Source organism: Physeter macrocephalus, chromosome 17 (genome assembly GCF_002837175.3).
Source record: "Physeter macrocephalus isolate SW-GA chromosome 17, ASM283717v5, whole genome shotgun sequence".
Lineage (NCBI taxonomy): Eukaryota > Metazoa > Chordata > Mammalia > Artiodactyla > Physeteridae > Physeter > Physeter macrocephalus.
The window spans coordinates 4,867,009-4,887,682 of record NC_041230.1 but is presented as its reverse complement, the minus strand read 5'-3'; the positions used below and the strand labels follow the sequence as shown (position 1 = coordinate 4,887,682).

The 20,674-nt window shown below is 44.1% G+C and overlaps 1 pseudogene; it reads right to left on the bottom strand.

The window, feature by feature from the left end:
* Positions 1-8,613: 8,613 nt before the first annotated feature.
* On the bottom strand, positions 8,614-13,077 carry LOC102981104 (zinc finger protein 211-like; annotated as a pseudogene).
* Between the last annotated feature and the right edge of the window lie 7,597 nt (positions 13,078-20,674).

Sequence of the window (20,674 nt, the reverse complement as noted above, 5' to 3'; positions counted from 1 at the left end):
TTCCTGGCACAGAGCTTGAAATATCTTGAAATTCCTGGAGTGATAGGAGTCTTTCTTGTGCTAATGAAGTGACTCTTGGTAAGCCCTTAGAACGTTTCCGGATGGGGACTGGTTACCAGAAAAACCAATCATATGATTAGACGTTTGAAACTGAGCCAGACAGACCTGTGCGGAGAGCAGAGGGGCTAAATGTTCAGGCATGTGGCCATGATCTAATCAGTTGTGTCTATGTAATGAGATTCCAATCGAAACACTGGACACCAAGGCTTGGTGGGGCTTCCTGGTTGGTGAACACATTGATGGGCAGGAGAGTGATAGGCCTTGACTCCCCAGAGAGAGAGGTTATGGAAGCTTCACACCTGGGACCCTCCCATACTTTGCCCTCTGCATTCTTTCCATTGGCTATTCCTGAGCTGTATTCTTTATAACAAAACTGGAATCGTAGGTATAGCACTTTTAGTGAGTTCTATGAGTCATTCTAGCAAATTACCGAACCTGAGGGGATCATGGGAACCCCTGAAATTATAGCCAGCTGTTCAGAAGTGCAGTTGGACCCAACGACTTGAAGCGCATGTCTGAAGTGAGGGCTTTCTGGTGGAGGACTGAACCCTTACAGATGTCTAGAGTGACACAAACTCTGGGTAGTTGGTGTCAGAGAACAGGCGTCAGAATCAATTTCCTTAAACTGATATACGGCAGCATTAGAAACCTAAAGCTAACATTACACTTAATGGGGAAAGACTGAATGCTTTCCCCCTAATATTAGGAATAAGCAGGAATGTCCACTCTCACAACTTCTATGTAATGTTGCACTGAAAGTCTGTGCCAGTGACATAAGAAAATTAAAGGAAATAATTAATGTACAAATTGTAAAGGAAGAACCAAAATGGTCATTATTCACAGATGATATGCTTATCTATTTAGAACATCCTTAATTATATATTTAAAAAGTTAAGAGATCTAATAGATTAGTCAAGGTGCCAGGCTACAAGGTCAGTATACAGTAAATGTTTGGAAATTGGAAAACTATACCCCTTACTCTAGCATCAAAATATGAAATATTTAGGAATATATTTAACAAAATATATTCAAAAACTATTAAGCAAATTTACAAAACATTATTGAGACACACGTTTCTGAATCTAAGGACTTAATATTTTAATTTATTTTCCCATAATTCTGTAGGTTCACACAATTATCAAATTCCCAGTGATTTTGGTAGAAATTGACCAAATGATTCTAAAATTCATATGGAAATTCAAAAGTCCTAAAATACCCAAAACAAATTTTGCAAAGGACAACACATTTGAAAGGTTTTAATGTAATTTTAAGAATTACTGTAGGGGACTTCCCTGGTGATGCAGTGGTTAAGAATCTGCCTGCCAATGCAGGGGACACGGGTTCGAACCCTGGTCCGGGAAGATCCCACATGCCACGGAGCAGCTAAGCCCATGCACCACAACTACTGAGCCTGCGCTCTAGAGCCCGTGAGCCACAACTGCTGAACCCCGCGTGCCGGGAGCCCATGCTCTGCAACAAGAGAAGCCACCGCAATGAGGAGCCCGTGCACCTCAACGAAGAGTAGCCCCCCCGCTTGCTGCAACAAAGACCCAACGCAGCCAAAAATAAATTAATTTTTTAAAAAAGTACAAGCCAAAGTACATCTGATTAATAACTGGTGTCCAGAATTTTAAAATAACCTTTACAACAATAAGAAAAAATTTTTTTAAAAGTAAAAGTTTTGAATACCTATTTCACCAGAGGAGACACCTGAATAATAAGCATGTGAAAATATGGTCAACATAATCACTAGGGAAATACAAATCAAGACCACAATGAGACACAAGTACATACTCACCTGAATGGTCAAACCAACAATGCCAAGTCAATGAAGTTGTGAAACAGAACTCCCATACATTACTGTTGGAATGCAAAATGTTAAAACCCACTTTAGAAAACTGGTGACATCTGTAAAACTACAGATGCACTTATCATGTGACACAGCCATCTAACTTGTAGGTTTATCTCCAAGAGGAATAAAATTGTGTCCACAGAAATGCTTGTACTCTAACGTTCACAGCAACACCAGCTTTACTGATAAAAGCCAATAGCTAGGGAAAAAATAATTCTGCAAATGCTCATGCATAAGTGAATTGTTAATTGTATTAGTTTGCTAGGATTGTCATCATAAAATACCACAGAGGTCATTTTCCTACATTGGGCTGGTAGGCTTCTGTTATCACACAGGTGACTTCCCTTCATCCCATCTTTTTAATACTTTTACACCTGGAGATCTTCACCTTTCTCTAAGCTCTTCTACCTAGATTCTTAAGCCTGGACTTTTCCTACCATCTATCTAGCTCCTTGGTTTTCTCCCTCTCCTTCAATTCAACAACATGAGCGTGGACCCAGCTTGTCCCCAAAGCCCGCGTGGCCCCGAAGCATCCAATTCTAGGGAATCTTCACCAATGCCTGAGATTTATGGGCCTGAAGAAAATTATGTGTCCTTGCAAATGTCATCTGCTGAGACCCACGACATGGACACTGGTAAGAAAATACTGAATCCTTGAGAGGCTAAGTTCCTTCAGGGAAAGGGAAAGAAGGAAAGAGGGTAAGGGTTATCTGTTTCCCTCTTGAGCCCATCAATATAAGCAGGTGTCATTATCTATTAATCCTCTCGACACCTCTTTTTCAACGGTAACTTGATGGGGTCATGCCCTTTCCCCAATGTTCCGGGCGATAAGAGCTGTGGACGGAGAGACGCGGGACATGGGACTCAGTCATCCAACTGTACGCGGTGTATTTGAGAGCTTACGTGTGTAGGCACTGTGGAAACGCAAATGTGATGTGATAAACTGATGTGTAAATCTTAACGTATATGAAACGCACCTTTTGGGAATGTTTTACCTTTCTACTACAGTAGCGGTTGGCTCTTCCCTTAACCTCTGGATGTGTGGACATGATTGGGCAGCTGAGTTTGTAAGCACCTACTATGCGCAAGTCTCCTAAATCCCGAGGAAGTGTTCACCCCATTTTATGGTGGATGATTCCAAAAGGTTTAATATGCTGACAGTCAAAGTGGCGAGAGCTCAGATCTGAAATCCAGTTTGGCTTTGAATTCTATACTCTTAATATTTAGGCTTCTAATTGGTAATTTTGGGTGTGAGAGGTGCTCGGGATATTGTAAAGCCGGCACAAACTTTTTTGGAAATCAATTTGGCAGTAGTTGTTAGAAATAAAAAGGTAGACCAACCTTTACCCAGGGATACTATTTTTAACATTTATGGCATAAAATAGCTTAAAATCTGTTTACATTTATGATTACAACCATAGAAGTAAGTTGTGGAGAAAGGAATAAAAAAAAAAAAAAAATACCACAGACTTGGTGGCCTGAACAGCAGATACATATCCTCGCACAGTGCTGGAGACCAGAAGTCCAAGACCAAGATGCTGTCAGGTCTGGTTCCCCGGAGGCCTTGGTTTGCAGATAGCCGCTCCCTTGTGTGGTTCCTTCCTTGCCGAGCTCGGGAGACCTCTGCGGGGGAAGGGATTCGGCCGCGGTGCCCAAGGCAGAGGTCCGCGGGGCCCGCGGGACTGGCGGGATCGTCCCGGTCGTGCCGGGCGGGCGCGCCTCGTGCTTTCTCCGGAGGTTGTAGCTGCAGACCCATGGGGAAGAGTCTGGAGCCGCGCTCTTGGCCCGGGTGTGGGGCCGCTCGGTCAGTTGGACCAGCCTCCGCCGGGGCCCCTACGGCCGCCGAGGGCAGCTGGAGGGGGTCTTCGCGTCCGGAGGTGGGAACCGGGCTGGGTGGGGAGGCCCGAGGAGGGCGCGAGAGGTTCAGCCGCGGGCTCGCCCGGGGCCAGGTCTGCGGAGGCGTCTCCGTGGGATTTTGCGGGGTTCCGATCCGGAGGCCAGACGGACCGGCTCTGCCCGCGAGCGAACCAGGAGGGAGAGTCCGGCCGCCTCTTCCCCCACGGCCCCGGGGTCGGGGAGAAGGACGCCTGGGGAGCTCGGGGCTGCGGGGGCAGGAGGACCCAGTGAGCCGCGGGTCGGCCCCAACGCAGGCGCGGTCGATTTATTGGTTCAGCCTCCACCTCCAGCCCTTTAGGGCTTCCCACTTCTCAACAGGTGGACATTTTTTCCACCACAACCAAGGAGTGTTTCTTTTAATGTCTGGCGCCACCTCTTTGGAAAGAAAACATCATGGCATATGGTGCCTCCGTCTCTCAGTCTCCGCGCGTGCAGCGGAGGCGTCGGGCTCCCCACCTTTCCAGTCATACAGACATGGATGAGAAGTTCTAAGATTCCTTTGGATACAGACGAATAGCTCCTGCAGAGCATCACCCGAATTCCCAGGCACATTGGGATAAACAGTAACAAATGGGGCTGTCAAGTCCTCTCACTTGAACGCAAGTGAGCGTTCATCTTGAGCGCTTGCATGGAATGGGCTCTGTCTGCTTGGTGTATCAAAAATGGGTGAGGTTTCTGTCTTTACAATCTCTTTAGTGGGTTGTGTGTGACATGCACCACAGTTTAGTTTCGTGCTCGTGGAACAGTAAAAGTATATTCTTTCTCTACTTTGTGGAGATTTTCTGGCTGGGCAGATTTTATTATCTCCCCAACATTGGTCACCATGTCAAATAGTATGAGATCCAGTATAGGTGAAATTGAGAAATGGGGCAAATCCTAAAACACCTATTGCAAGAAGGAAGTGTTTTTTAGTATCAATTCTATAGGTTAAAGGGGGGATGAGTTATAAATGGCAGGAGAAAACTTTTGGCTTCAGAAGTGTAAGTATGTGCAAAAACTTTTATCAAACCATGTGCTTTTAAAATGTTTTAAGCCAATTATACTTTTTTAAAAAATAAATTTATTTTGGCTGTGTTGGGTTTTCGTTGCTGTGTGCGGGTGTTCTCTAGTTGTGGCAAGCGGGGGCTACTCTTCGTTACGATGCGTGGGCTTCTTATCGTGGCTTGTTGCAGAGCACAGGCTCTAGGCGCACGGGATTCAGTAGTTGTGGCACACAGGCTCAGTAGTTGTGGTGCACGGACTTAGTTGCTCTGCAGCATGTGGGATCTTCCCAGGCCAGGGGTCGAACCCAAATCCCCTGCATTGGCAGGCAGATTCTTAACCACTGTGCCACCAGGGAAGCCCAAGCCAATTATACTTAACAAAGCCTTTTAAAAACACAATTAGCGTTCTGGCATGCCCAAGACCACCCTCAGATTCTATAGAAGAACTCACAGAAACTGTTGAATTAATTAAAGGGCTACAGATTATTACAGTGAAAGGATACAAGTGAAAATCAGCAAAGGAAGATGGTGCAATAGGACAGTCCAGGAGAGACCACATTGCCATTTCCAGTTAGTTGCCCCCTCGCTTAAAAGTCTCACAGCATACATATGTGACAACACACTAAACAGGAACCCCACATAAGCCTTGATATTGTCCAGTTTTTTTGAGTATGTCTCATAGACCAAGGAGCACCTGTGTGGCTGACCTTAGTTACTGTCTAGCTTCTCCAGATGTCAAACTGATACAGAGAGACCTAAGTACCCCCTGCCCCCCCAGCCATAAATCACAGTATTAGCATAAACTGCCTGACATGGCCCAAAGCCCCAGGTAAACAGACACTCCTATTAGGCCAAATGTTTCAAGGGTTTAGAGGTTATCACCCAGGAGTTGGGCGAGTAAGTGCCAAACATTTCTTCGGAATGAGTAGAGATTGGATAACTCAGGCCTGTGATGTAGTTGTTTACACTGGTCAAGTGAAAATAGTCAAAACTTACATTCTTCCTATTTTATTGCATTTTACTCTTTTCTGTGTTCTCAAGGTTATTTATGGGCATCTGTATAATGGAAATAGAGTAGAAAGGTGTGCTTACTGCACGTCTTCCCAGGTCCACACTGGATGACCTTGAAATGTGCCCCACAGGGTTAACAGAAGCCAATAACTAAAATTCTTGAGCTCGTCTTACAGAACCATATATAAGGGAACATCATTATTAAAACTCTGCTTGTAAACTGCCTTCAGTGATTAAGCTCTCTTTGGTGGTTTCCCCCCACACCCTTTAGTTGTGTATGCTCCAAGCTTCACATGGCCTAGGTAATAATCACAAGACTCCTTAATCACCCGTGTAGGTAACACCTCTGACCTAGTGGTCACTGTAGTAAAGGGGGCACAAGTTGTTTCTTAGGAACCTTGGAGTCAGCTCTTGTACAGTTTGAGCTGGTTAAAACTGATTGGAACCACCAACACCTAATACTTGGCCTGCACAGGTGTCCAGTGAATGACCTTTTGACACCAGATGGCCAAAAACTCCACCCTCAGATCATGTAAAGTGCCTCCACTTCTGAAAATGCATCCTATGATGAAGCCTGTAATGCAGATACACCTGCACACATTAACTCACCATTTCTCTTCCTCTGATTGCCTGTCCCCACACCTAAGACCACCATGCCTCTTTATTCCCTAAATATCTGAAGCACCTTGCCTCTGCTCAAAATTGGAGTATTTATACCAGGAAATTGGCAAACATAATAAGGCTCAATTGGTTGTTTTATTAACTGTCTAGAACTTAAAAGTAATTGAGAAAGTTAATAATGAGGACTAAATGTTGTGAATAGCAGAAACACTTATTCCACCCAGCAGTCACTGAAGAAAAGTGAAGTTACAACACATTTGTCTTCTCAGTTAATAAATAAAAGAACAGGCAGGCATTTATCAAAGAAGACATACACCTGGCAAATAAACACAATAAAAATGTTCAACATTATGAATTAGGGAAATGCAATCAGACTATACTACACACTTTAAAACAGGCAGTATTTTAGCTACTGACCATACCAATCAAGTACTGGTGAGGACTATAGGGCAACTGGAATGGTTCCATACTGTTGATGGGAATGCATAAGGGTACAGTCATTCGTTTTAGAATATGAAACCATACATTCATATGAAGAATTTTATGCACATGTTCATAGTAAGCTTATTTGTGGTGGCCAAAACTGGAAACAAACCACAAGACCCCTTTTGAAGAAAATGAACTAGTCACACCTGCAACTTAGATGATTCTCAAAATAATTATGCATCATGAAAGAAAAAAACAAATACTAAACATTAAGATGCCAATGATATTAACAGTCTAGAAAACACTAATTGAGTGGGGAAAAAAGTAAATCAATTGTAGTTGCCAGGGAGTCCTGGGAGACATATCAGAAGGTAGATATTGGTGTTGGATGTTTGTTATTATGATGATGTATCCATGGCTTTACAAGTATGAAAACTTACCAAACTGTACATTTTAGGTATGTTCATTTTAATGCATACCAACTATATAGCTCAATTAAGTTTTAATAGAAATTGGCTTCACATAAAATCTGAATCTCTTTTCTGTGGAACTCTGCCAACCACACATTAACTCCACCCCCCCTCCTTGTCCTTGGGAGGGATTCTATTGCAGTAGCAATGAAGACTGGTGAGCAATGAAAGGTGTTTCCACTTGAGTTACCCAGGACCTCTGCCTGGGTCCTAAAAATCACATGCCTGTACTACACGACTTCCACTCTCATGCAGCTCCAAAATCACTGGTGGTTCTCACGACTGTCCTCATCTCAGGGTGACCTCTGAACCCACCAAAAATTCTGACATCCAGGACTCAACATTAATCCCACAGAGCCCTGCAGTCTACCCTAGGAGGCCTTGGAAAACAATGCAAATTAGACCACAACTGGAGTGAACACTATTCTCTGCCATGACACTATCCCCACTGAGGTATACAAAGTTTGCAACACTCACAAAACCTGTTCCTTTTCATCCTGACAGTCCAATATGGTTCTCAACATCAGTCTAACAGTGAACAAACCCCAAGATGAAAGGGGGCTTAAATAATAGTCTTTATTATGGCACAGAGCAGAGCAAACTGAGTTCCCAAAAAGGGTGACCTGGAGCTAGAAAAATCCATTGTGAGCATGACATGAGACAATGCCACCAAAGAAGGTAAACCTCTGTGAGCCACCAGCAGAACCCAGCCTGGATCCCCATGGTCAAAGCTGGTTAGGTCCTGTCTTAGCCAGCTGATGGAAGAGAATGACAAAACCCAAGTGCTCAGGCTATTCATGCTTCGCTCCAGGGGACAGGACAGCACAAAAGTCTACCTACCCTGACCACAGTAAGGTGACTGATGCCCAGTATGGGGATCTGCCACTTGGAAGAGGGAAGAAACTCACAGTGACATTAAGTCTGGAAAGGGCCGTGGGCAGGTTAGGAAGTACAGCATAGCTCCTGAAAAGCTTCCTATGAACCTGGTACTCATAGGCAATCTGCACACAAGGGCTGTTCAGATGTATGGCATTCAACTTCCAGTTGATGGCTCCCTCACAGAGCCTATTCAGTATGATGTATAACTAAGGAGACAGCTCATTCGCTACTCTCCTCAACTCATTTGAAGGCCTTTTCTCCAGCATGAACTTTCTGGTGAAAAGTGAGGTTAGACTTTTGACTGAAAACTTTCCTACATTTGCTGTACTCATATGGCCTATCTTGGCTATGAAGTTTCTGGTTCTCAGTCAGAACAGACCTTTGACAGAAAACTTTTCCACATTTGCTGCACTTGTGAGGCCTTTCTGTGGTGTGAACATTTTGGTGTTGAGTAAGCTGGGTGCTTTGGCTAAAGAATTCTCCACATTTAGTGCACTCATGTGGTTTTTCTCTAGTGTGAACTCTGGTGCTTAATGAGAGTAGCGCTTTGGCTAAAACGTTTCCCACATTCACTGCACTCAAAAGGCTTCACTATAGTATGAATTTGCTGGTGCACAATAAGGTTGGAGCTCTGGCTAAACAACTTGCCACACTCACTGCACTTATAAGGCCTTTCTCCAGTGTGAATTCGCTGATGCTGAACAAGTGTGGGTTTGTTGCTGAAAGGTTTCCCACATTCATGGCACTCATAAGGCCTTGTGCCCCTGTGAACTCGCCGGTGTGCAATAAGGTTGTAGTTCGAGGTAAAGAATTTTCCACGTATACTGCATTTATAAGGCTGTGAGGCAGTGTGAATTCTTTGGTGCGCAATAAGGCTGGAGTTTTGAGTAAAGAATTTCCCACATACACTGCACTCATAAGGCCTTTCTCCAGTGTGAATTCGCTGGTGCTGAACAACTGTGAGTTTGTAGCTAAAAGCTTTCCCACATTCATTGCACTCATGGCCTTTCTCCAGTGTGGAGTCTCCGGTGCTGAACAAGTTTGTGTTTATAACTGAAGATTTTCCCACATTCACTGCATTCATAAGGCCTCTCTCCAGTGTGGACTCTCTGGTGCTTAACAAGTGAGTTTTTGTGGCTGAAGGTTTTCTCACATTCACTGCACTCATAAGGCCTCTTTCCAGTGTGGAAACTCTAATGCTGAGCAAGTCAGTGTTTGTGGCTGAAGGCTTTCCCACATTCACTGAACTTATAGTGCCTTTGTCCATTGTGAAAGGCCTCCACACACTTGGTGTCCTTTCGTGCAGTGACCTGGTGCTGGAGAAGGCCCGAGCTACCAGGGAAATCCTTCCCAGGCTCCTGGAATGAGAAAGACTTCTTGGTTGCATGGACTGTGCAGCTCTTCATAAACTCCTTATCTGTGTCTCTTCTAAAGAGTTTCTCTCTACTGTGCTGGTGAAATTTCACACTTGCCCCACAAAAGGTCTGGCTAGGGTTTGTTCCCAGGTCCTCAGCTAAATGCACACCATCTTCTAATTCCAGACTACCTATCTCCCAGGGACAGCCCTTCTGGGTGGACAGGTTTGTCTTTGAAGTATTTATTTGTGGCACTTCTACAGAATCATTTTGCTCAGAAGGTGTCTCCTTGACCTCTACTCCATACCAACAACCTGAAAGCAGAGAAATACGGGTGAACTTCATACAGATTTTGGTAGAAGGGGGCAGCCCCATCACAAATATGTGTCTGACATGCCAAGGAAAAAATGCTTGGGATGGTTTTCAGGACAAGGGAGCTCGGGTCTGATTACGAAAGGGCCTCTGTGCAAGACTGGGCCTCTCCACGTCACAGAACAGGGAAGACTCACCAAGCAAAAGACCCAATGATGGGGGCAGTGCACACAGAAATGAGGTACACAGTCAATGGCTTTGGCACCAAAACATTGTGGGGCACCAGACATGTTCCTGATATAATTTGAACCCAGCCATATCATCACTTCCTCCCCCTGATGCCAATCACTGGAGCCAAGCCCACTTTGAGCCCCTCATGCTGTGGCTGGAGTCATGTCCACTCTGTCATGTACCCAGGGTTCACCTCCCAGCTCCAGCTGGACATAACATGGGACCTAGAAAATGCAAGTCCTAAGGGAAAGACAGGATAGGTGGGTCGTCAGTACTGGCCCAGGGGTACAACCAATCCCGAAACAACCTCAGGAAAGAAAAATAATATCACAAAAAGAATCTTTGAGGAGGGTCTCACAGCAACAGCCAAGTGGATCCCACAAATAGTGACCACGTTGAATCCCAACAATTCCTGGTACAGTCAGGGCCCAGGAAATGTCAGCTGGAAGGGGGCAGAACCTGGAGCACAGAGGTGTGTGGGTCTACAGAGTCAACTTAGCAGGGAGTGGCTGAGGCTAATGGAACCCACCGAACTATTTTCAAGTCTTATGACCCAGAAAACTTCAGAGCCTCTGGTACTGGGGATACTTCTGAAAGGAGGTAGTATACACTCACCCAGCCTTGGCACCTACAGTATGTATGACAGGGAAGCAGTAATAGAGATGTGCTCACTGTCTAGCTGTGAAAAAAGACTTGCCTTTGGAAAAAAAAGGGAAAGGCAGAGACCTGCCCAGGATGCTGGGATAGGTGGGAAGGCCTTACCCAATGATGCAACAAGTGCAGAGGTTTCCAGTGTCACATCATGGTACAGGAGTCTCTGGGCCTCACCAAGAAGCCTACATTCCTCATGGGAAAAGTACACAGCCACGTCCTCAAAGGTCACAGGGCCCTGTGATGATGGGGACAGATGTGTCCATAAGCAGCCTCTTTCCCCAGGACCCCATAAGTACACCTAATCACAGCTCATATTCACTCTAGGCTCATCTTCCTCCCCAGTTCCCTGAATTAGAGGGCAGTGGTACCCAATAACTCTTCATGCTTCTTTGATCACTAGATCCAGCCTCAGCAACAAGAGGCAGGTGGACAGATAGATGCCATCTAAATCTGTGCTCCTGGTGTGTAGGGCCCCCTCCCTCTCCTGCAAGATAACGGCCTGAGAGTCCCCAGGATCATGTCTCCCAGACACAAACACACTTAGACCTATCCTTCTCTCAAGCTCATAGTACCTCGGGCAATTACTTCACACACCTTCCCTGCATGCATATAACTCAGTGGATAACTCCTCATACATCAGATCCCCATCGCCACAATCTGGTCCATAAAATTGGCATGTCTCCTGTCTCCTCATATACCCTTCTTCACATGGCACTCAGAAAGTGCTTGCCAATGCAACAGGATCTCAGCATACCCCAACTCTCCACTGGCAGCTCCCCAGCCCTTGATAGAAAAGCCCTAAGTTCCACCACAAAAGCCTGGTGAGTGCAAAGGAAGAGAAATAAGCACCAGCCTGACTTTGCTATCACTTTACCTCCATTTCTGCTTTCCCTCTGCATCAATTTCACGGCCACTCTCCCAAGAAAACCTTGGCCACATGATGGACTTTCCCTTCCCCCTACCTTCCTGCTGATGACCACTACTTTTCCTTGTCTGTCTTTGTGACAGCCTCCCTCTCCTCCGTTGTCCCCTAATAGGATCCTGAAGCCTCCCCCAGCACTCTAGATCTGCATGTTCAGCTGTCCACTTGTCTTCTATACTTGGGAGCCTCTGGAACATCTGGGACTCAACTTGGCTGCAATCCAATTCCTAATAGTCTCACTGAAAAGGACTCCTACCACTGACTTCCCCATCTCAGTTGATGGCACCTCCACACTTCCAGATGCACAGGGAAAAAACTTTGGAGGCATCTGTGACCGCTCCACATTAGAAAATCTGGTCAGACCTTACTTTAGAAACTTCTGCACACTGCAGCCCAGGATAGCCTCTTAAGACCTAAGTAAGATCACTTCGCCTCCTGTTCCAAAAATTCTATGTCTGCCATCACTCTCAGAACAGAAACCTACCTTCTCAGAGTACCATTCTAGGCCTGACTCTTGCCCCCTTGCTCTCTGTTCTCGCCAGACATTAACTAACACATACAAGTCATAGAGCATTCCCAACTCAATTTCATCCCCAAGCATTTGTACATACTAATCCCTGTACCTAAGACAAACTTTCACATCTCAGTCTACTGGCTGCCAAAAATGGGAATCTCTCCATATAAGCTCTGGCCTGGACTTAGAAACCTGAGCATAGGGTTCTCTAGGGTCTTGAGACACCAAGGCCAGGAAGAGTGGCAGCAAAAGAGTTGCAGGACACCTGACACTCACCAGTGCAGTGTCCATATGTGGTTCTGCTGAATGTGGAGTCTGTGGGATGAGCAGGGCCATGTAACATTAATTCCCATCTGTGATACAGACAAAAAAGAATATTAATGAGTGAACCATTTACTATTTCAGGCAAGACAAATGCTCAAGGAAAAAGTAAAGCATGTAAAACAGGGCAGAAAATGTTATAGAGTTGTGCCATAAAATCATGTGGACATCTTAAGAAAAAGCTTTCCTGAAATGGGAAAAACGAGTACAAAGACTCTCTATGAGAGTCATGTCTAGTGTGTTTGAGCAGCATCCACGAGGTTAGTGTGACTGGAGCCCACTGAGCCAGAAGAATAAGGGATTGTGTTGGCGAGGAAATGGTTGTGGCAGGTCATAAAGCACTGTTATAGTCCTAAGTCACAAATATCAAAAATTAAGTCTCATTTTATGTACAGGTCTGTTTCTGAAACTTCCATTTGATTCCCTTCTTCTATCTGTTTCTCCCCTGGCAATAATAGAATCTTCTCTTCCCATAGCTTGTAGGTGGCCCTAACAAGTGGCCAACAGGAGGTCTTATACTTCCTTTACAAATTTTAATTTGGTTATATTAAAGATTATTGTTTTATACAAAATTCCAGCTTACATAATCCATAGATTAAATTCTGATTTGAAATTATCATAACACTATACAATGGAATTCCAGGATATGTACTTTTTATGTTTATCCATATTCTTTGATATATCCATGTTTTTGTCCATAAACGGTCAGAGAGATTTCTGTAATTTCCTACTAGTTTTTTTTCCTCCTGTGATAGAGAACGGAACTACCATTTACTTGCTTCACACTGAAAATGAATCTCTGACAAAGCGGGTGTTGGAGTAATAGTGCTTGGCCTCCAGCAGTTCAGGACAACTGGACCTCACTTCTGACTCTTCAAACTTAGGAGAAAGGAGATAAGCTAGGACTTGACCTCTGTTCCACCCTCATTATAGAAAAATGGAAATATCTTCTTGAGTTCTTAACATCTTGCTAGGGATTCGAAGCATTGTAACTTTTTATCCTTACAATGATTCATTTTGTCCTCCTTAAAACAAAAATTTTAACAAGTTATCTTAACTTGTTAAAGATAAGTTGCATTTTCTCTTGCAACACCACCAGAGAAAGATGATTTTCCGGTAAAATAAATATTACTCGAAGAATAAAATCACTTAAAAAAACCATCTAAGTGTGTGAATACTGTAAAACTGTACATTTATGTAACGCATAAGTGTGTATCAAAATATAAAGATGGTATAGATGAAGAATAAGTATAACAATTTCACTCAAAGAACTACGTTAAAATTAGTAAGACGGAGTAAAACAAGACCAAAAAGTGGAAATGTTCGGGACTTCCCTGGTAACGCAGTGGTTAAGAACCTGCCTGACAATGCAGAGGACACAGGTTTGAACCCTGGTCCGGGAAGATCCCATATGCCGCGGAGCAGCTAAGCCCGTGCGCCACAACTACTGAGCCCGCGTTCTGCAACTACTGAAGCCTGCGCGCCTAGAGCCCGTGCTCCGCAACAAGAGAAGCCACCGCAATGAGAAGCCCGCACACCACAACTAAGAGTAGCCCCCGCACTCCGCAACTAGAGAAAGCCCACGCTCATCAACGAAGACCCAATGCAGCCAAAAATAAATAATAAAAGCAATCATTAAGAAAAAAAGTGGAAATGTTCAATTAAATACAATAATAATTTTAACATACACGCTAGACAAATGCATGCTTTATATACCCCAGAACGCATAGAGAATTTATAAATACACCACTTTACTCATACTCATATCTATAGAATACTGCACAAAAAGGAAAATAAATGGTCATGAAAAACATGGGTCAAGTCACACCATACTGTGCACATGAAGGAAAACACATCATAATATTTATATGATTCCATTCATAAAGTCTTACAGCAAGCGAGAGAAATTAAACTACAGTCGTCGAATATTTTCCACATAGTTGGCAAAACTATCAAGAAAGATGTTTATTTGAAACATCAGATAACACCTTAACTTTGGAGAAATGGAGATAATTGTTTTGGAAGGACCGCACAGGAGCCTTATGGGGTCCTATTGATACCATATTTTTTGACCTGAGCGGTGAACACATATCAATTTTAAATCAATTTTAAATTTAAAATTTAAATTTTAAATTTTATTCATCTGCACGTGTAAGTTCTCTGCAATTTTTTTTCCCCACGCAGTTCATATTTCAAAATTGGGAAAACCAAGGTTTGGGGGGACAAATAAGCATTGGACACTCGTTAGAGAACCTCGATTTAGAACCAGAATACTGCAGAATAAGAAGAGTTGGGGGAGAGCCCGGAGGGCGCAGGATTTACCTGGATTGGACACATCAGCTCCGCCGCCGCCAGCGGAGTGTGTGGGCGAATGAGGGTCCCGGGCACGGTGGACCCTGTCCCGGCCCCGAGACAGAGTCAGGCCAGATGGCGCCCACGCCGAGCCTCAGACCCTCCTCAGATCAGCGGACACAGCAGCTTCCCGGCTCCCTAACCTCAGGCCGGCCCAGGGTTCCGGAGCTCCCTGCAAGTCAACTCCCCTAGTTTACAAAACGTCTCCCGCGGTCCACGCCGGAAGGCCCGCACAGACGCCGTCTTCTAGAACGGAAGTGCCTGTCTCCTGCGTCTCAGTGCCTTCCGGGTAACGTAGTTCATAGCGCCCCAGGCCCAGGCAAGGGGCGGTGCTCCCCCCTCCTGGAAAGGTCCCGCCCAACGCGAGAGTTGCGGATTATCCCGCGGCTCTGAGGCGGGGGCAGGTTTTCAGGTTCTTAAAGGGGATGTACCCAGATTTCCGTGGACTGTACTGTAGGTCCCAAGTTATGTACAATTTCTTACCACTTAGCCAGTTACTGGAACATTTACAGATACCCCTTTGAAAGGGGCTTATCCACTCTACTTTGCTGCAGTCTCCCCCCAGTTCCAGTTAATCCAACCACTGTTTTTGTACAGAATATTTTACCCACCCTGGGCCTTGTTAAGTCTTACCTGCATATACCTGCATGATTTTTTTCCTCAGGACACACAGCTCCTAGGTGGGTTTCAGGAGACAAATATCTGTCAATTATGCCATGGGACATCCACTAAATTCAAGGGCCTCAATTCATGGTACTGCCAAGTACTATTGTTTCCAAACCACCTGCCCCAAGTGACTGTGGAACCACAAATAATCCTCACATCCAGGGCATGAGATCGTGGTGCAGGGGTCCTTCAGACTTTCCTAGGAGGCCTCAGGCAGCAATGCAATTAGGCCAAATCTACCCTGAGAGCTGTTGTTTGTCCTCCTTCTATTTCCTTTGGAGCACACAAAGTTGAGAGCCCCAGAACTCTGTACTTTTTATTCTGGCAGAGCCCAATTCTATTCTCCCTCACAGCATACAGTAAATAGAATCCCAAGAATAAAAGTAGCTTAAACACTAAGCCTTAGGGGAGGGATGGAGTGGGAGGTTGGGATTAGCAGATGTAAAAGCTTTTATATACAGAATGGATAAACAACAAGACCCTCTGTATAGCACAGAGAACTATAGCCAATATCTTATGATAAACCATAATGGAAAAGAATATTTAAAAAAAGAATGTATATATACGTATAACTGAATCACTTTGCTGTACAGCAGTAACTAACACAACATTGTAAATCTACTATACTTCAATTAAAAAAAAAAACTCAATAAGACCTTTGTTGCAAAAACCAGCAAGGTATAAAATGGATAACTAATAAGAACCTGCTGGGGCTTTCCTGGTGGCCCAGTGGTTGAGAGTCCGCCTGCCGATGCAGGGGACGCCTGCCGATGCAGGGGACGCCGGTTTGTGCCCCTGTCCGGGAAGATCCCACATGCCGCGGAGCGGTTGGGCCCGTGATCCATGGCCGCTGAGCCTGCGCGTCCGGAGCCTGCGCTCCGCGACGGGAGAGGCCACACCAGGGAGAGGCCACAACAGTGAGAGGCCCGCGGACGGCAAAAAAAAAAAAAGAACCTGCTGTATAAAAAAATAAAATAAAATTCAAAAAAACCAAAAAACCAAAAAACCCAGCAAGGTGAGCCCGGAGTTCCTAGGGTAAGTAAGATGGAGGCTGGAAAAAATCTGTCAAGAATATCAGGAGACAATCAATAATGACCCTGAACAAGAGAAACCTCTGAAAACTGCCAACCGAAGCCAGATCCAGTCCTCTGTCCAAGCTGGGTGATGTCCACACCCAAACAAATCAAGTGGGGTATGAGTTCTCACCAAAGTGCTCAAATGGCTGGCAAATACTCTAGATGAAGCAAGAGAGCACAGCAATCTGTTCTCCCTGCTTTTTAACAAAATTGAGATTATTTTTCTTTTTTTTGGCCACCTCGAACCCATGCCCCCTGCAGTGGAAGTGGGGAGCCCTAACCATTGGACAGCCATTGGACATCCAGGGAGTTCCCAAAATTGATATAATTAACATATAATATTTATTAGTTTCAGCTGTACAACATAATGATTCGGTATTTGTTTATATTGCAAAATGATCACCACAACAAGTCTACTTCACATTGTCCTCACAGTTACAAAAGTTTTTTATGTTGAGAACTTTTATGATTTACTCTCTTAGCAAGTTTCAAACTGGCAATACAGTATTATTAACTATAGTGACCATACTCCCTGCCAGCTAATAGCGGGAGGGTAGCTTCTGTAATACACATGGGCAGTGACAGAACTCCAGTGACGGCCCCAGGCAGGTCTGAAAGTGCAACAGAGTTCACCAAAGTTTCCCGCAAACCTGGCCGTTACTGTGAATCTCCCTAGTGAGGACGTCTGGATGTACGAGATGCAGTTTCTGGGGGATATCTCCCTCACAGGGGCTAATCTCCAGAGCTTTCATCTGTTATTACGTTAAAAAGCCAAGAGCACAGTGGCTGCACGTGTAACATCTTTCTCCAGTGTGAGCTTCCTGGTGCTGAATGGAGACAGACTAGTGGCTGAAGACTGTCCAACATCTGCCGTACTCATAATACCCTGCTGGGCGTGGAGTTGTTCTGTAAGATCAAAAGGTTCTTGATGGTGAAGCACACAGCAGAATGACACTGGGATACATGAAAGACAGAACTGTTTGTTACTTACAGCTCAGAATGAGAGAAAGACGTTAGACAGGGCAACACAGAGGGCTGTGTCCAGGGACAGGATGACAGCAAGCTGGAGCTGTGGTGGGCAGTTTATGTGTGGCAAGAGTGATGGGATTAGCTAGGTTTCATGAGCTCTCTGTGGACTGGCTATTTTGAATAATTGTCTCACACCTTGGGGTCTGGTAGTCCAGAGTATGAGAGCCTGATAAGGAAAGTGGTTGGGGTTGTGGGTTTCATCAGCTGTTCTAGAAGGGGAACGGACAGTCCACTTGCTAGGGCTTCAAAACTGAGTCAAACTACTATTTAAAAACTTTAAACATATCAAAATACTGTGGTATTGACGTAGACACACATAGAGGAGAAAGGAATAAAATAAAGAGCACAGAAACAAACCTTCACACACATGCTCAGATGTTTTAAAAGGGTGCAGAGACCATTCAAAGAGAAATGAGTTTTTTCAGCAGATGGTGTTGAAAAAACTAGATAGCCACACGCAAAAGAATGAAGTTGCACCTTTACCTAACATGATATATAAAAATGAACTCAAAATGAATGAAAGACCCAAATATTAGGACTTAAAAGTGTAATACTCTTAGGAGAAAACAGGAAAAAAGCTTCACAACACTGACAATAATTTCTTACACATGATACCAAAGACACAGGCAACAATAACAGAAATAAATTGGACTACACTGAAATTTAAAATTTCTGTGCAAAGAAGGACTAAATGGAGAGAGTGAAAAGACAACCCTTAGAGTGGAAGAAAATATTTGCAAACTATTTATCTGTTAAGGAGTTACTACACAGAATATATAAAGAACTCCAACATCTAAATAACAACAACAGTAATAATAATCCCATTAAAAAATGGGGAAAGGATTGGAAGAGACATTTTCCCAAAGGCCAAATACAAACAGCCAACAAGCAGATGAAAAAATGTTCAGCATCATTAAATGTAATTCAAAACCACAGTGAAATAATCACCTCGTGTCCCTAGGATAGTGTTACAAAAAATAAAACAACGAGAAGAAAATAAAAAGTGTTGCTGAGGGCGCAGAGAAATTGGAACCTTCAAGCTGCACTGGTGTAAAATGGTACAGCTACTATGTAAAACAATCCCTCAGTTCCTCAAAAAATTTAAATATTGAATTACCACATGATGCAACAATTCTCATCTGGGAATATATGTAAAAAGGACTGAAAGCAGGGCCTCAAAGAAATACTTGTGCAATCATGCTTATAACAGCATTATGTGCAATAGGCAAATAGGGAAAGCAGTCCAAGAGCCAACTGATGATGGGATACAGAAAAAGTAACATATACATAAAATGGTGTATTATTCACTCAAAAAGGAAGGAAATTCTGACACATGCTAGGAAGTGGTTGAACCTTGAGGACATTGTCTTCAGTGAAGTAGGCCAGCCACAAAAGGATAACAACTTTATGACTCTTATATAAGGTACCCAGAGTGGACAAATTTATAGACTTAAATTAGAATAATTGTTGTCAGGGGATAAGAGAAGGGGGATGAGGAGTTGCTGTCTAATGTGTTTAGTTCCAGTTTTACAAGATGAAAAGACTTCTGAATATTTGCTTGCACAAAAGGTGAATGTATTATTACTGACGAACTTACACTTAAATATGGTTAAGATTGTAAATTCTATGTTACATGTATTTTACCACACTATAAAAAAATTTTAAACACCTGCATAGCAGTACTTCCCAGTGCTAAATCAGACCAGATTTTTCTTTGAAGTCTTTCCCTGTTTGCAACACTTTTTAGCGTGAACTTCTTGGTGCCGAATGAGGTGGGAGTTTTGGCTGAAGAGTCTACCACATACACTGCACTCATAAGGCCTTTCTCCTGTGTGACTTCTCTAATGCCTAATGTGATTTGAGTTGTGCCTAAAGAGTTTCCCACATACACTACACTCATAAGGCCTTTCTCCAGTGTGAGCTTTCTGATGCTTCTCAAGCGTGAAGTGGTACCTAAAGAATTTTCTATATTTGGTGCATTCAAAACGCCTTCCCCTAGTGTGAACTCTCTGATGAATAATGAGCATGGAGCTGTCTACCAAAAATTTCCCACACACACTGAACTCATATGGCCTTTCTCCAATGTGAACCCTCTGATGTCTTTTGAGTGTGAAGCTGTACCTAAAGAATTTCCCTCATTCACTGCATTTATATGGCTTTTCTCCCGTGTGAACTCTCTGATGAACAATGAGTGTGAAGTTGTCTTTGACGAACTTCCCACACTGGCTGCACTCATAAGGTATTGGCCTAGTGTGAACTCTCTGCTGTTCAATGAGGCCAGACCTTTGTGTAAAGAATCTTCCACTTCCAAGGTGCTCATATAGCTTCATTTCAGTATGTATTGTCTGGTTCTGAACCAGGTGGAACCTTCTGATGAAGGTCTTTCCACTTTCACTGCAATGGTTTTTCTGGTGCTTAACAAGTATGTGTTTGTGGCTAAAGGTTTTCCCACATTCACTGCACTTGTAAGCATTCTGTCCACTGTCAGAGGTCGCCCTGCCCTCCGTGTCGCTGTGTGGCTTCACTCCTGTGTGAAGGGCTTGGTGCTGGAGAAGGCCTGAACTGTCCAGAAAGTCCTTCACTCCCGCCCTGCATGTCAAGGTCCTCTCTGCCACGTGAATGCTGCAGTTCTTCACAAATGAAGTCCTCCCCTCATCCCATCGGGGGAGTATCTTTCGACTCAGCTCCTTTTGGTGTTGGGAAAGACTTGACACACGCGTACACCTCTTGTTCGGGGTGTTTCCCATCGTGCTCAGCCAGACGTAAAATGTCTTTCAAGAGTGGGCTACACATCTCACAAGAATGAGACTTCTGGATAGATGGACCTACCTTTGGAGTCTTGACCTGTGACTCTCTAACAACATCACCTTGCTCTGAAAGGGCCTCCTCATCCTGGGTGCTGTGCTGACAACCTGGAATAAGAGAGATGCTGATAAACACATAAAGAATTTAGAACACACCCTCTCACCATACACAAAAATAAACTCAATTGGCTTAAAGACTTAAACATAAGACATGACTCCATAAACCTCCTAGAAGAGAAC